General features: G+C 41.3%; 1 protein-coding gene across 15 annotated transcripts in view; it reads right to left on the bottom strand.

Moving 5' to 3' along the window:
* The window catches only part of PKNOX2 (PBX/knotted 1 homeobox 2), a 3,737,380-nt gene that overhangs the window by 606,103 nt on the left and 3,116,843 nt on the right, over positions 1 to 14,434 (bottom strand). The gene's annotated exons all lie outside the window — the stretch shown is intronic.

Below are 14,434 nucleotides of genomic sequence, written 5' to 3'. Positions count from 1 at the left end.
GGGAGGGAATACTGCACAGAAAGTGAATTGGCTATGTGCCTGTCATATTGTAATTGCATTTATAAAGTGCTTACTACCACTGACGAGGCGTCAAAGCGCTTTTAAGCAAATAGCAGACCACTCCGGAACCCAAAAAAGATTAGTGATGGATTAGTATAGTGACATTTGAGCCATTGAGTGGTGGGCTTGTGAGTCTGTTAGTTGGATTGAAAACAATAATGGGGGACCAGAAGAGGGAAGAGTCTAAAATTGTTTATTGGGAGATCACAGTAGTAAGATGAGGTTTGGAATGAGTATGAGGAGAGATGGAGGAGGGAATAACCTCTAGAAATGGATTATTGAGATCATGGTTGTAAAATGAATTTTGAGATAAGTCAAAGGAGGGATAGGTGAGGGAAGAATTTAGAAGGGTTGTTTGAGAAATCATAGCATTAAAATTAGGTTTGGGGTGGCCCAAGGGGGGGATAGAGGAGGGAAGAGTCTACAAAGGTATTTTTTGGAGATCATAGTAGTAGAATGAGGTTCGGGATGAGTAAAAGATTGGCAGTAGAGGATATATCGAGAAAGGTATAGGGTGAACCATACGGTAGTAAATTGGATAGATTCAAAGTTTTTTTAGCAATAAGAGTAAAGTAATAAATATATAAATACATAAGTACATATTATGCATATTTATATCAAGGGATACACATACGTAGATACATATATATATATATATAATCAAATTAAATGTTGATATACACAGGGATATGCTGTATGTGTTTGTTTGAGTATGGTGGTTATGTTAAAGAGCCAAGTCTTGAGAAGTCTTCTGAAGCTAAGATAGTGATCTGTGGATCTTATGTTTGGGGTGATGAATCCCATAGTTTGGCTGCTTGAACAGAAAAAGATGTGTCACCTATGTTTTTTTTTTGCATAGTGGGATTTTGAGGCGAGGTGCCATTCTGGAGTAGAGGTTCCTTTGTTGAATGCATTTGGTGATTTTATCCCTAATGCAAAGCGGTCCTGTTCCATGTATTGGAGCTTGAAAGTGGATCTTCTGGCTACCAGTAATCAATGTAGGGCCTTCAAGGTAGGAGTGATGTGGGCTTGTGGCTTTACATGTAGTAGTCCAGCAGCATAGGTCTGAATCCATTGTGGTCTTTTCATAGTTGATAAAGATGATCTGTGGTAGAGGCCATCGGTGTAATCAAGTTTAGACAGTACAAGAGATAAATCACACGTGCTAATTTATCCACTTGGGTATTCATTGATAACTTGAAGTCATAATTGTTCCTATCTCCACATGTATTTCCATTTTGGAAGCATTCAGTTTGAGATGGCTCCATATCATCCACTGATCAACAGCTCTGACACAACTGAAAATGTGTGAGTTTCCAATGTCTTTGGGACCTTCCAGTTTAAGGAGCATTTCTGTGTCATCTGCATTTATATAACATGTGAGCGGGAATTCTTTGATGATTGCTGGTAATGACTTCATGAAGGTGTTAAAAAGCATGGGTGAAATAATAAAGCCTTGAGGAACCCCTGCTCTTGAGAAGTATGGTTTGGATGAGAAAGATGGAGAATGGATGACATTTGTTCAGTTGTGAAGGTGTTATGTGATCCAGTCGAGGGCAGTCCCCTCTATGGTGGCTTCGTAGAGTCTTTGTATTAACCTATCATGGGTAACAGCGTCAAATGCAGCTGAAAGGTCCAAGAGAAGTAGTGCAGCAACCCTGTTGCAGTCTGCTGTGTTTTTAATGTTATCCCAGATAGCGATGAGGGCAAATTCTGTGCCTCTTCATGGATGGAACCCTGTGAAAGGTCCATCTGTAATCAGTCTGTGGTTGTTTGGGTCAAGTGGGTCCAGGTTGGTTTTCTTAAATAATGGGCGTATGTATGCCTTTTTTTTTTAGATTTTCTGGAAAGATTTATGTTGTTGAGGAAATATTGATGATTTTTCTTACTAGCGTGCCAGCAGAGGTAGTTAGAAGAATGTTGTTGAATATTTGTGGTGGACAAGGATCAGAAGGGCTGCCATCATGACTGCTTGCTTTGACCAGATCTATAAATTCACTTTGTGATATTTGTTTGAAGGAATGGAGAGGCTGGGTAAGCCCACTCCTGCAGGGTATTTTTGGAAATAGGTTGGTGCTGTTTGTTTTAAATAGTCCAATGTGTTAGCTTTGGTTGTGTAATGATATGCCAGTTTGTCTGTGAAACACAATACAGGGGAAACTAGGACAAAACTTCAGTCACAGGTGGAAAAAAACTGCAGTTTTCACAGTACAAATTTTACAGAAAGCCAGAGTTCTATTTAAAAAGTCACAAGTCCAAAAACAACAGTTTTACAGTTTCAGACATTCACAGCACGTCTGTGTTTTTACCATCTTCTTTGTTGTTTGTTTACACAGCTGTTTAGGGTGCAGAGAGGCTGGGGCTACATGATGGAGGTGCCTGTCTTGCTGTTCCCTGCACAGACCTTAAAGGGCTTCTGCACGTGTGAGAGGAGGAGGGCTCGAGGACTCGGGGATGCTTGGGAACTAGAGGGCTAATTAGGAAGGCACATAATGATGGCACAGGAAGCTGCTCCTGGAGACCAGAATCTCCTTGGAGACAGGCGGGCTTAATCCACACTTTGCAGGTCCAGGTTTTAACCCTGCAGGCAAGGACCAAATCCAAGCCAAATACAAGCCACTTAACATAGTGCTTTTCACACACTTAAACAAATCTTTTTTTTCTAGCCAAAAACGAGTGCTACATACACTTTCCAAACACAGTTGAAACCATGAAGCAGATGAAGCAGTCTTTTAAACACACTGCTTAGCCTCTGAGGGTGTACTTTGCTGTTTTAACTTTAGGGAGGGGTATGGGCTGGAGGCTTGCCCTAAGCACAGTATAGGGGAAACTAGGACACAAATTCATACAGTCACTGGTTAATACATAGTAGTTTTCACAGAAAAAATTGCACAGAAACCAATAGTTCAATTCAAACAGACCCGAGTAGAAAAACAGCACTTTAAAAATTCTGAAATTCACAGCACAGGTCTGTTCTTACCACCTTAGTTGTTTGTTCACTGGGCTGTTTAGGGCACAGAGAGGCTGGGGCTAAAAGATGTAGGTGGGCCAGGTTGTTCAGCCTCTCCTGTCTAGCGTGTGTCAACCCTAGAGGAATGCCCACAGAGTGTTTATAATGTATATTGATGTTGATTTCACATTTTTCCAAAGATCAGTCTAGTCCGTGTTAGGCAGCAATATGCAGTCTCTTCCATGCAACCCTGCGAGACCAGCAAGCAGCCCTTGGGAGACTTATCCTGGGCCAGCATTCACGACAGTTGTACTTGATCATGGCATCCACTCAAGTACTATGTGACCTTGACCAGGCAGGACCATATACAGTGCCTCTGTGTAACCAAACTGCGGTAACAGCAATGAAAATTCTACATTGGTACAGCATAACAAGGGCCACCTCAGCATGCAGAAGCTGTCAACTTTGATATTCCTTTGGAACCACCTGAATGATGGTGGGAGCAAGATGCTTTGGTACATTGCCACAAGGTGTTGACTAGCAGCTGGACAGTATTACTGGATTAGTGCCTTGAAGGTTTACATTCAACATTGTGATACACAAGTACTGAGGTGATTCAAATCAATGTTTGCTGCGTTAACACAAAATCACTAAATATGCTAGTGCTAGTTTTTCACAACTATGTTACAAAAATGTTTGAGTACATGATTAGTCTTGACGGGGCTACAGCAAGTCAGTTCAGACCTAAATTCTAGCCAATTGTGAATAAGAATATAAAATTACAAAAACAATTAATACTGCAAGTGGGCACCCTGCAGTTGGCACCTTGATTCTATCTTTCATTACACTAGCGATATTGCCAATATTTTATACTGGGACATTTTTGTGCAATAGTTTTAAAGCAGAAATTGAACTCTGCTTCCTAGTATGTCTCTCACTTCGAAGACCAGAGCAGTTTACTAAATAGTCAATTCAATTCAATTCAAAATAGCTGTATTCAATGTAGCAAATACCACCATAAAAGAATACTAATCAAGAAACATTCCTACATTGTGTAATAAAAGATATGCAATTTTAACAGCTTAAGAACTCATCAATAACATTTAAAAAAGGACACATACTAATACATAAGAAAAATCTAGTGTACCATTATTTTAAAAATCAACAATACTTCAAGTTTGTCGAGTTACAAGACATACATACATGAGATATAAAGTGCTTGTACATAAAAGTACATTGGGATATATAAAGTGCAAATTCCACCTACTAACTCGGAACAAGGAGCTAGACTAAACGGATTCATCCTATTTTTCATATAACAATACATCTAAATACGAATAGTCTTTTCTTTTCCTGATTGCGAGTTGTACAAAGAGAGAGACGGCATTAATAATTTTCAAATTTTCCAGACTGCATATGAAGTTAAAAGCATATTTATAATTAAAAAGTCTATGTGATAAAAAAGGGGTTTTAAAACTGATTTCCGAATATCTTTATAACAACTACAGAAAAGAATAAAATGCAACGTAGATTGTTTAAATTTTCCATCACAAGGACAATTTGGTAATTTATGATGCCATTTATCCATTTTTGGGAATGCAACTAAATAATGTATTGAGCCCATCATCAATCTGGTTAAGTAAAATCTCTGTTGTACGTTTCTCATCATTATTAAATATGGTTGTATGCCCCTCATAAGTGGGTGTTCACAATAGGAAACGACACTAGATTTATGGCTGGCACTTCTTTCTCTTTCATTTTCGGCGGCATTTAAAAATCTTGACTTCAACTCTGTTTTGCTAATATCCTGTATGAGTATAGGGTTCTTCTTATCGATGGTAACGTCACAATATTTTTGCAATTCAAAAATATATTCCAGTATTTTTGCTATATTTTTCTACTTTGGTCAAGGGTTAAACAATCCATGATAATTCCTTTGTAAATTTTGTTTCATCCTTAACCCAAATTCCATGCCAGAAAGTGAGAATAATCGATTTTATGGAGTCACTTATATACGGGACTGAAAGTTCTTTATGTATTATGTAATTTGCTGTTGCACTAGGAACTGCCAACAGTCTCTTTAAGAACTTATTTTCTAAAACTTGTAGGGGGCAATGTTAGCTCTCCCCCAAATTGCAGCCCCATAGCAAACCCCAGTAATACATTTACTCCTATACAGTGTCAAGATCTCTCGGATAGGTTTGTTGCCTATTTTCACTGAAAATCTTAGAATACTCTCTATAACCCTCAAGTATTTCATATTACATAATTCAATATGGGTATTCCAAGTGCCACTCCTAAAAGGTTGAGACTCTCTTGATAACATCCCCATTCACATAATGTAATTTGTTTTTGGGTTTGTTTTTCCCACATGTCATGACAAATGTTTTCGTATAGTTTAATTTAAGATCCTTATCAGTCATGAACAGAGCAAAATTCTCAATGAGGGATTGCAGGCCATTTGCTGTCCTTGAAATTAGGACGCCATCGTCAGCATATAATAATACTGGCGTGGGGCGAGTTCCAATTTTCGGGGCATCCACAGTTAGATTTTGTAAAAAGGGATTAACATTATTTACATAAAGAGAAAAAAGGTGGGGTGCTAGTACACAGTCCTGTCTAATGCCACATGTGACCCTAAAATCAGGTATGCATTCACCCATTTTTCCAAACCGTACCCTAGATGTTAAATGGGTATAGATCTGGGATAGATAAATAATTATATCTATGTGTGCTCCTAACGCTTTCAAATTTTCCCATAATTTACAATGATTGACTAAATTGAAAGCGCTAGTAAGACCAACAAAACAGAGGTGTAGTGCTCCCTCCTTAGCTAAGGTATATTTCCCTATTAATAGTTCTAAATGTAGGCACTGTTCTACCGTGCCAATGCCTCTTCTGAAACCATACTGGGCATCAGTTAGAGTATAATTCTCACTAGCCCAGTTTTCAAGCATAATTCATCCCATAAATTTTGACGTGGAATCAAGAAGAGATATTGACCTGTAGCAGTTTGCCTTCCCTCCATCCCCTTTTTTGAAGATGGGTACAATAATACTTTCAACCCAAGTTGCTGGTAAGATGCCCCCGAGGGTGGCATTAAAAACATTCAATAAAATCGGTGTCCAGAAGTCAGTTTTATGCTTAAAAACATCGATGGGTACCCCTTCTGAACCTGCAGCTTTTCCATTCGCACATTTCCACAGGGCTAGTTCAATCTCTTCTAACGTTATAAGTGATGAGTTGACGGGTTCCACCAATATAAAATCACCTTTTTTGTCCTTGATTACTTTTTTAGCATCTGGATTAAAAATACCCTCAAAATGTGATATCCAATCTTCCGGAGGTATCACAATGTCAATGTTTGATCCTGAGTTCTCTTTAAAAAAAGGGTGATTAATTGTTTTCCAGAAAAGCTCAGAATCTTTCAAGTTTGCCGCCTGTATTAATTTCTCCCAAGTGCCTTCACAAATCTCCCTTTTCCTTTCTTTCAGGGTATTTTCATACATTCTCCTCAACGAAATGATCCTAGCACTATTCCTTGGCTTTTGTTTGAGGGCCAGTTTCAGATCCCTATTCAATTTTGAGCATTCATGATTGAACCATCTTGGGTTACAATCATGAATCTTCTTTCTTTTTTTAATTGTTAGATCATTGGCAATTTCACTAGAGATATTACAAAAGGCCGTTATGATCGCAGTATTCGTAGAGGAACTATCTAAACAGGTGTCCAGATCTTTTTGTTTTTTTGTTTTAAGGTTTTCCATAAATAAGGTGGGGTTCACCCCGTCCATTTAATAGAGACACCATGTGTCCCCTGTGTGATAATATCATTTTCAGCAGCCTTTCCTAAGTCTTTTTGTGTCAAATTTAGTCTCAACGACACTCTTAGCGAAGGGTGATCGCTAAATAAGCTAATATTGACCCACACTTTTACCACCAGTTCGCTACAATTAGCTGATATAATGATACAATGATATGATCAATGTTTGAAGATGACCTTGCTCCTACAAAAGTTTGTATATTTGATTCCCCATTCTCTAAAGTGGTCATATTTATAAACAGCATTATTAATAGTTTCTCCATACAAATCATGAGAAAAATGGGAGATCCTGTCACCAAATTTATCGCAATATCCACAAGGTTCTCCAGATTTCCAAAACACATTTAGCACAGTTAAAATCACCCGCCCAGACTTAAACATAATCTCCGCCTGCTTGCTCCAGGAAGCGATCCAAGTCATCTTCTAATTAACTTATAACCTTTGATTTATCAAAGATATTATTATAGAAGTTGATGACAATAATAACCTGTTTCCCTACTGAATGGAAATACAAAAGCTGATAGCACTGTGATTTTATAAATGTTTTCTTTAAGGCCAATGGCGAAAGAAATGACGGCAATCAGGGCGGCTAAGCCACCCTTTGCTCTTCCCATCCTAGATGGATATGCATTTGTGTAGTTTGATAACCGTTTACAGAAAAGGGCTCTGTCCACCAGGTTTCTTGAATTAAAACTAGCGCATGCCCTTCTAACGTTTTCAGCCTGTCATCATCAGTGACCTTATTTTTAATCACCACTACATTCCAAGTCATGATGTTTAGGGTCTCTCCTAGGTATATACTAGATCCCAATTTTCGCGGATTACTAGTGGGGATGTATTCAGTATTACTTATTATATGCTTAGCCATTATCTCAACATTCTGAGTTGGGGCAATTAAATCAACATTTTCCAGTTTTATATTTCGGCTACAAGTATAAATTACATCTTTATGATTGAACGGATTCGATGTAACAACATCGTCCTCTGGACGTGGGATCAAATAACTTCAGCCTGACTAAACGGGATTGATATAACAACATCGTCCTCTGGATGTGAAATCAGATTGACTTCAGCCATGCTATAGTTGCTAGTAAAATTAATTTCCGAATATTTAACCTTTCCCATGGCCTTTCTTAGTCAGTCTATTTCACTGCATCTTCTGAGTGGGGCATATCTATTATACAGTGAGATGTATTCTGATGAGTGGTAACTCGATCTTACACAGTTCTGACTATCGCTTGGCCTATAAAAAAAAAACAAAGGAACAGCCATTATACGATCGATGTTTTCAGAGCGGTACCCATTGTCATTATTCAGAAAAGCTTTCAGCAATTTTCCCACAAGAACACTACTACAAACGTTTACTACCACACAGTCACTCCGACATGATTTTCTTGAATTTCCCACCCAGCTTACTCTCATCATGATAATCGATTGCATTAATACGTTCACCCCAAAGTTAGTATTTATAGCAAACCAATGACCCACTTGATTCTTTAGAGTCTCGTACGTTTCCTTCTGATTTTCTACTAGTTTTGCCACATTATTTAAAATAATGACGTACGGAGTCGCCTGTGGTGGAAGATTTAGTGATTCCTTGGTGGAATTTTCACAATGCATATTCTGTATCAGTTTAATCTCAGACATTAAGCATCTTTCAATGCTATCCAGTTTTCTATGTAGTTTCTTGAACAATGACTCAAGAGTAAGCGTTTTTTGATTTATGAGACTACAGCCCCCACTATCCACCCCTGGATTGATTCCACCCTTTTTAAATTTTAGTTTAGATTTAGATTTAGAGATAGTAGATTGCTTCTCCACAGGGCTTTTTAACAATTCGAGGAGGTTGTTTCTTCTTTTTGGCAGGTGGAGATACCTGGGAAGAATTGTCTGTAGACACTGAGATCTCCAGGGATGTAAGCAATACTCATGGGTTTGATTCTGGAGCTGTAGTTATAGCAAGTGTCTCTATTGCCTCACCCGTGCTTCTCATGTTATGGTTGGAACGGATTATTTTCCACCATCTAAAGCAAATTCCTTTAAAGCAGCATCTAATGCAGTTTTTGTTGCTGCTAATTGCTCCTCCACATGGACAATTTTGCTATTAATGAGACCCACAGCAGTCTTTAAATATTTAGTGTTGGGCGCACTCTTTGTAGAAAGTTCACCCCCTTTAGTTGGTAATTTCCTTTTGCCCATGATTTGGCTGTATGTAACTCTTTAAAAGAAAGTTTGTGAGGAAAAAAAATAGGCTTAATAGATGTAGATCACTCTTACCGCAATGGTAGCTCGATTTTGGTACTCCTCAGGGGGTGGCCCTGCCCTGCCTCGTGCGGCCGCGGACGGGTGCAGCCGGCCAGCCCTTGGCCCGGGAATGCCCGCGCACGTCCCATGCTCGGGAGCCCTGGACAGCTATTAGCGGCGCCCCCTGGCACGCAGATGACGCTGGTGAGTGCACAACGGTGCTTCTACCGCTAGGAACCCTGGGGAGTGTGGTCCTTGCTGTACTCCCGGTCCACGGCCCGCTCTCAATCCGTTCTCTCGCTCCGGCCCCAGCACGAATAGTCGCTTGACTGTGCTTTTCTGTGCGTTATGGCGTAAATAGTCATATTAATTTAGGTCAGCATGTGCCTTTAACCACTTTAAGGGAAGATATCAGGCACCCACAAAGTTTGGCAAAAGTGACAATTAAGACATCTCCTGCAATGCCTCAGCTGGTCATACATTCATAGCTTGCAATAGACAGCTTCACTGCATCGTGGCACCACTAGAGGTAATGTGTTAAGAATCTACTCCATTAAGCAAAGTCCTATATGGAATACTGTACAAGCTATAACTTGGGCCAACACTTGAGTCAGTAAATAAATTGAGCTCTGCAATCAAGCAGGACCAAGCCAGATTTCATTATCTGAAAGCGGACAGCATGTGTTAACCCTTGCAGACACAGATATGAGCTACAGGACATGGTTATACCACAAATGTTCCCTATGCACCAGAATGGCAGCCATTGAGAAGTCTCATGTGCCGACCATATTACTCTGATGACAGACCAAATTAGATGCCCCTTGGAAAATTAATGTGCTACCCACTCCAGTCTGCTTTCCTATAACCCCTGTAATTTACTTTGTGTCATGACCAGGACAATAGTTCCCAAGGCATGTCACAGAATGAATTCACTTCCAAGAAGCAGAATTAGGTTCTGGCTTGGAATTATGTGACACAAGCTGCCACCCTGGACCCTACAATGCCCACTTGCCAACATACAAGGTTCAACCTGAATCATAGCAGAAGTCAGATGCAGTAGCAGTTTAGGATGGGTTAGAACCCTAAAGTTGTCATTACACAACCACATGCTGATCCAAATGCCGTTAGTGTGTTCTATCCAACATGTGCTTCTTTATTTATTTTGGATGTCCACCCAGAAGTGTTTTGTAAAGGTTTGGGGACGACCAAGCTGTGGTGATGCAGATGTCATCAATGTGCATACAAGTAGGGTCCTTCCAGCCCTAGTGTAGCATGTTTGTATAGTCTCCACTATCCATTGTGCGATCGTTCCTTTGGTCACCGGCAGGGCTTTGAGTGGGTCGGGTCGCACCGGGTTTGAGCACCGGTAGTTTTTTAAAGCGGGCTCTATCGTGTTCTTTTTTGTGCCCTGGCACAGGCGGTCCATTTTTTTCCGACTGTAGTGACAGCAGGCACATGGATGTGTGCGTGCTCACACTGCTCACTTCTCACTAGTGGAGAAGTTAGGGCATTACGTGAGCGTGAGCTTTGAAAATCCTTTAAAGAGAGTCATTTTCAATCTGGATTTCCCTTCTCTTTTTGAAACTCAGGAGCCGCAACATCGTCTTGGTGTCACCAGGACTTTAAGTCGAAGCTTTTTCAATATTATATATAACAAGCCACTGTGGCTAATTATTTATCTAATGTACTAACAGCCATTGACAAAGCCAATGGTCCTGACTTGTTGTAGGTATGATGTTACTTGGTGTATCATATATCTGGATGCAATGACCGAAACAGCGAAAAACAAGTCAGGCGGCACACTATGCTAAGCACAGATTTTTTGCTTAAGTTTGTAAGCCACGCTTCTAATTACATTAGCCACGCCCCTTTGAGAGACCCCCCCCGTTTTTTCATCCCACTTAAAACCCTTGTCACCGGTGTTCCCTTGCTTGGCCAGGCGAAGGAGATGAAGAGTTGGATCCCTTTCCGAAATGTCTTAGTCTCCTTTAGTTAGCACATTAGCGCCCTCGCACATACAGTGTTTGAATTACATTCTCAGCCTGCAACTTTGGTTCCTGAAAAGTAGTTGGATGCTTTTGTTGAAGTGAAATATGAGATACCATATTTGGTAGGAACTCTGAATTTGCTCATAGGACACCCTTGTCCTTGTGGATTTGTAGGTGTGGCTCTTGTATCGTTAATGCTTGCATCCTGCTGACTCTGCATAGGGATGTGATTGCTATTAGGAAAGCATGGTTAGCAGGTCCTGTGTTGCCTTGATTTGAATCATTTGACCACTGGACATCGCCAGCAGATGTGAATAGCATTCCTGCCTAGCCCTCTGCAAGGCTATGAGAATGAGTGATTTCCCTGGTTGTCTAGCTTTGCCCTGCACCCTTGGGATCACGGGAATCAGTGGAAAGGCGTATGCAAATCTCCCTCACCAGTCTATCGACAGGACATTCCCCTTTGATTGGTGGTGTGGAAACCTGGATACGAAGTCATGGAAATTTGTGTTTTCTGGGCTTCAGAATAGATCAATACTTGGTATGTCCAATGTCTGAAAATGTCCTGTACTTTTTGATTTATCTCTCATTCGTCGGAGGTTCTGTCTTGCCTGCTCAATCTCTCTGCCTCACTGTTCTGCTTCCACAAAAGGCAGATTGCTAATAGTTAGGTGTTCCTTTGAATCGACCATTTTTATAATTCTTGTGCTATGATCGACAGAGGGAAGGGCTTTGTTCCCACGTGTTTGTTGAGCTAGAACATGATTGTCGTGTTGTCTGCCTGGATTAGTACCGTCTTTTGTTTTACATATACCTGGAACGCATTCAGGGCTAGAAAATCTATCTTTAGTTCCAGGAAGTGCATATGCTTCACGACATTCGTGGGGCTCCAGATTCCTCTGACCTTAAGCTTGTCCATGCGCACTTGTGGGATACATTCGTTGTTATGGTCACTGTGGGGGCTGGTGATTTGAAAGGTCTCCCAATCCCCACACTTGTCGGTTTCCACCACTCTATCTACTTTTGCACACTTGCTTTGACAGCCACTAGATCCTTCCAGCTCTCTGTGGCTTGTGACCAACTGTTACAGATCCATTCTGGTATGGGGCGCATGTGTAGTCTTGCATGTGGTATGAGGGTAATGCATAATTCCATCATGCCAATCAATTTCCTGACAATCCTCAATGAAAGAGAGTGACCCCGCTGGTAAAAGCGAGTTTGCCCTGCAACAGCTGCATTGTTTTGGAGACTGGGTCTGCTCGTGCAGGATGAAATTCTTGAATCTTGAGTTGTTCCCAGGAACAATTTTACTTGTTCTGGTTTAGGTGAAGAATTCTTGTGGTGTATTGTGAACATGTGGCGTTGTTTCACTGCAATTTCTGTTTGAATGTCTTGGTGGCATTTCTGTTTGACTTTGCTTTTACTAGCCAGTTGTCTAAATAAGGGTAAACATGGATACTCTGTTTTCTCAGGTGTGCTTCTACAAGACACTTTATAAACATTCTCAGTGCGGATTTTATGCAAAATGGTGGCACTCTAAATTTGTAGAGTACCCTCTCTAGGATGAATCTGAGGTACTTCTTTTGTTTCTGGTTTATTGTTATGTGGAGGTAGGTGTATTTTAGATCCAAGGTGGCCATATAATCCTTCTCCCTCTGGATTGTCATTTTGAAGTGTTTAGTCTGTATGAACTTGTTAAGGTACCGGAAGTCTAGGACTGGCCTCAGTGTTAAGTTTTACTTTGGTACAAGGAAGTATGGTGAGTAGATGTCACTGCTTGCCTCTCTAGGGGGAACCTTTTCAGTGGCTCATTTTTGGATAAGCTCTTTGGCTTCTCTTCACAGTTGTTTGAGTTTCTGTACCACTTATGGTTTTTACTCTTTAAGGGACATGTGGCAATGGTTTGGTAAATTCTATGGAGTAGCCATGTCTTGCTAGGGGGATAAAATCCAGTTGCCTGAGGTGATTGACCACTCCTGGATAAACCCTAATATTCTGTCCCCGCTGTTTTCTGGTGGTGTGGTTTGGAGAGGGGTGCGGATCACATGCTTGTTTATACTATTCCTGTTGACCTTCCTTGAAAGGGCTGTCTTGTCGGGTGTTGCCACGGATGGTGTGATCGTTGTTGTGCTGCCAGATGAGTGAGGCTTTAGTGTTGTTGCTGGCGTTGTTGGCCAGTTGGAAAGGCCACCCTGCTTGTTGGTCTGCTTGTAGTTGTACCTCCTCTCCTAAAAGATCTTTTGAACTGCAGGGTCCCCATGGCCTTTGTGGTGTCATTTCACTTTTTTTTTTTTGTTGTAGCGCCTAGGCTACTGCTTATCCAAACAGGGCCTCACCCGTGAAAGGTATATTGATGACTGAAGTCTGTACCTCCGGTTTAAACCCTGAGACTCTCAGCCAGGCCTGCCTCCTGAGTGTGGCACCCATGAACATCTGTCTGCTGACCGTGTCTGCCGCAACCGGGCAGACTTGAGGCAGCAGTTGGTGATATATGTACCCTCCTGGACTACAACCTTGGATATCTAGTGAAACTCCTCTGAAAGTTGTTACAACAGACCATCAATATCATCCCAGTGCTGGTGCCCATAGCAGTTAAGGAGAGTGTTTGAGTTGGCTATCCTCTATTGTGTGGCCACCTCTCTCCATCTTTCAGCCTACTAGGTCCAGCCTCTTGCTGTCCTTCTCTGGCAGGGGCTGTGTTCATGTGAGGGCATTGTTTCTCTTCCTTGCAGTCATCACAATGACAGAGTCCTCAAGGACATTCCCCTTTAAGTACTTGGGGGGTTCTGTATGGAATGCTTGTACTTCTCCACAAGAGGGGTTATTTCCCTTGCAGTGGCTGGCTCTCTGAAAGACTCTTTCCACTAGTCCAAGATGCTGGGGAGCATGGACAGATAGCGGTTTGCCTTCTGAGAAGGTATCAGGGTTTCCAGTAGGAAACATGATTTCTCCATTTCTTCCCCTAGTTGTACCCCAAATGTGTACACTGTCCTTTTGATGAGGCTATTGTACAAGGCCTCATGGGGTAGTTGTCTAAACCTTCCTACAGGAACTCTGCGTAGAGGTCATGCCTTATATCCTTGACCTGGCTGTATTCCTAGAATGCCGCCTCTTCATCCTCAAGTTCGTAGAACTCCTCTTGTTCTTCCTTGCATGTCTCTGGAGTTGCCTGGGGGCTCCACACCTGACTGTTTGTTTCCCCTGCCTCTGTGGATCCCGATAGTCTTGTTGGAATGCAAAACTCTCCCAGGGATTTGCCAAACTCCTCCTTCCTCTGTGGAAGGGGCGCCATTTTGACCATGTGCGCTCTTTGTTTGATGTCAAGTGTGTTGTTTTTCTTCAGTTGTCAGGTGTTTTAATGCTGAGGCT

Source organism: Triturus cristatus, chromosome 3_1, assembly GCF_964204655.1.
Source record: "Triturus cristatus chromosome 3_1, aTriCri1.1, whole genome shotgun sequence".
Taxonomy (NCBI): Eukaryota; Metazoa; Chordata; class Amphibia; order Caudata; family Salamandridae; genus Triturus; species Triturus cristatus.
Note: the sequence above shows the minus strand (reverse complement) of the source record. Positions and strands in the feature narration are given on the sequence as shown.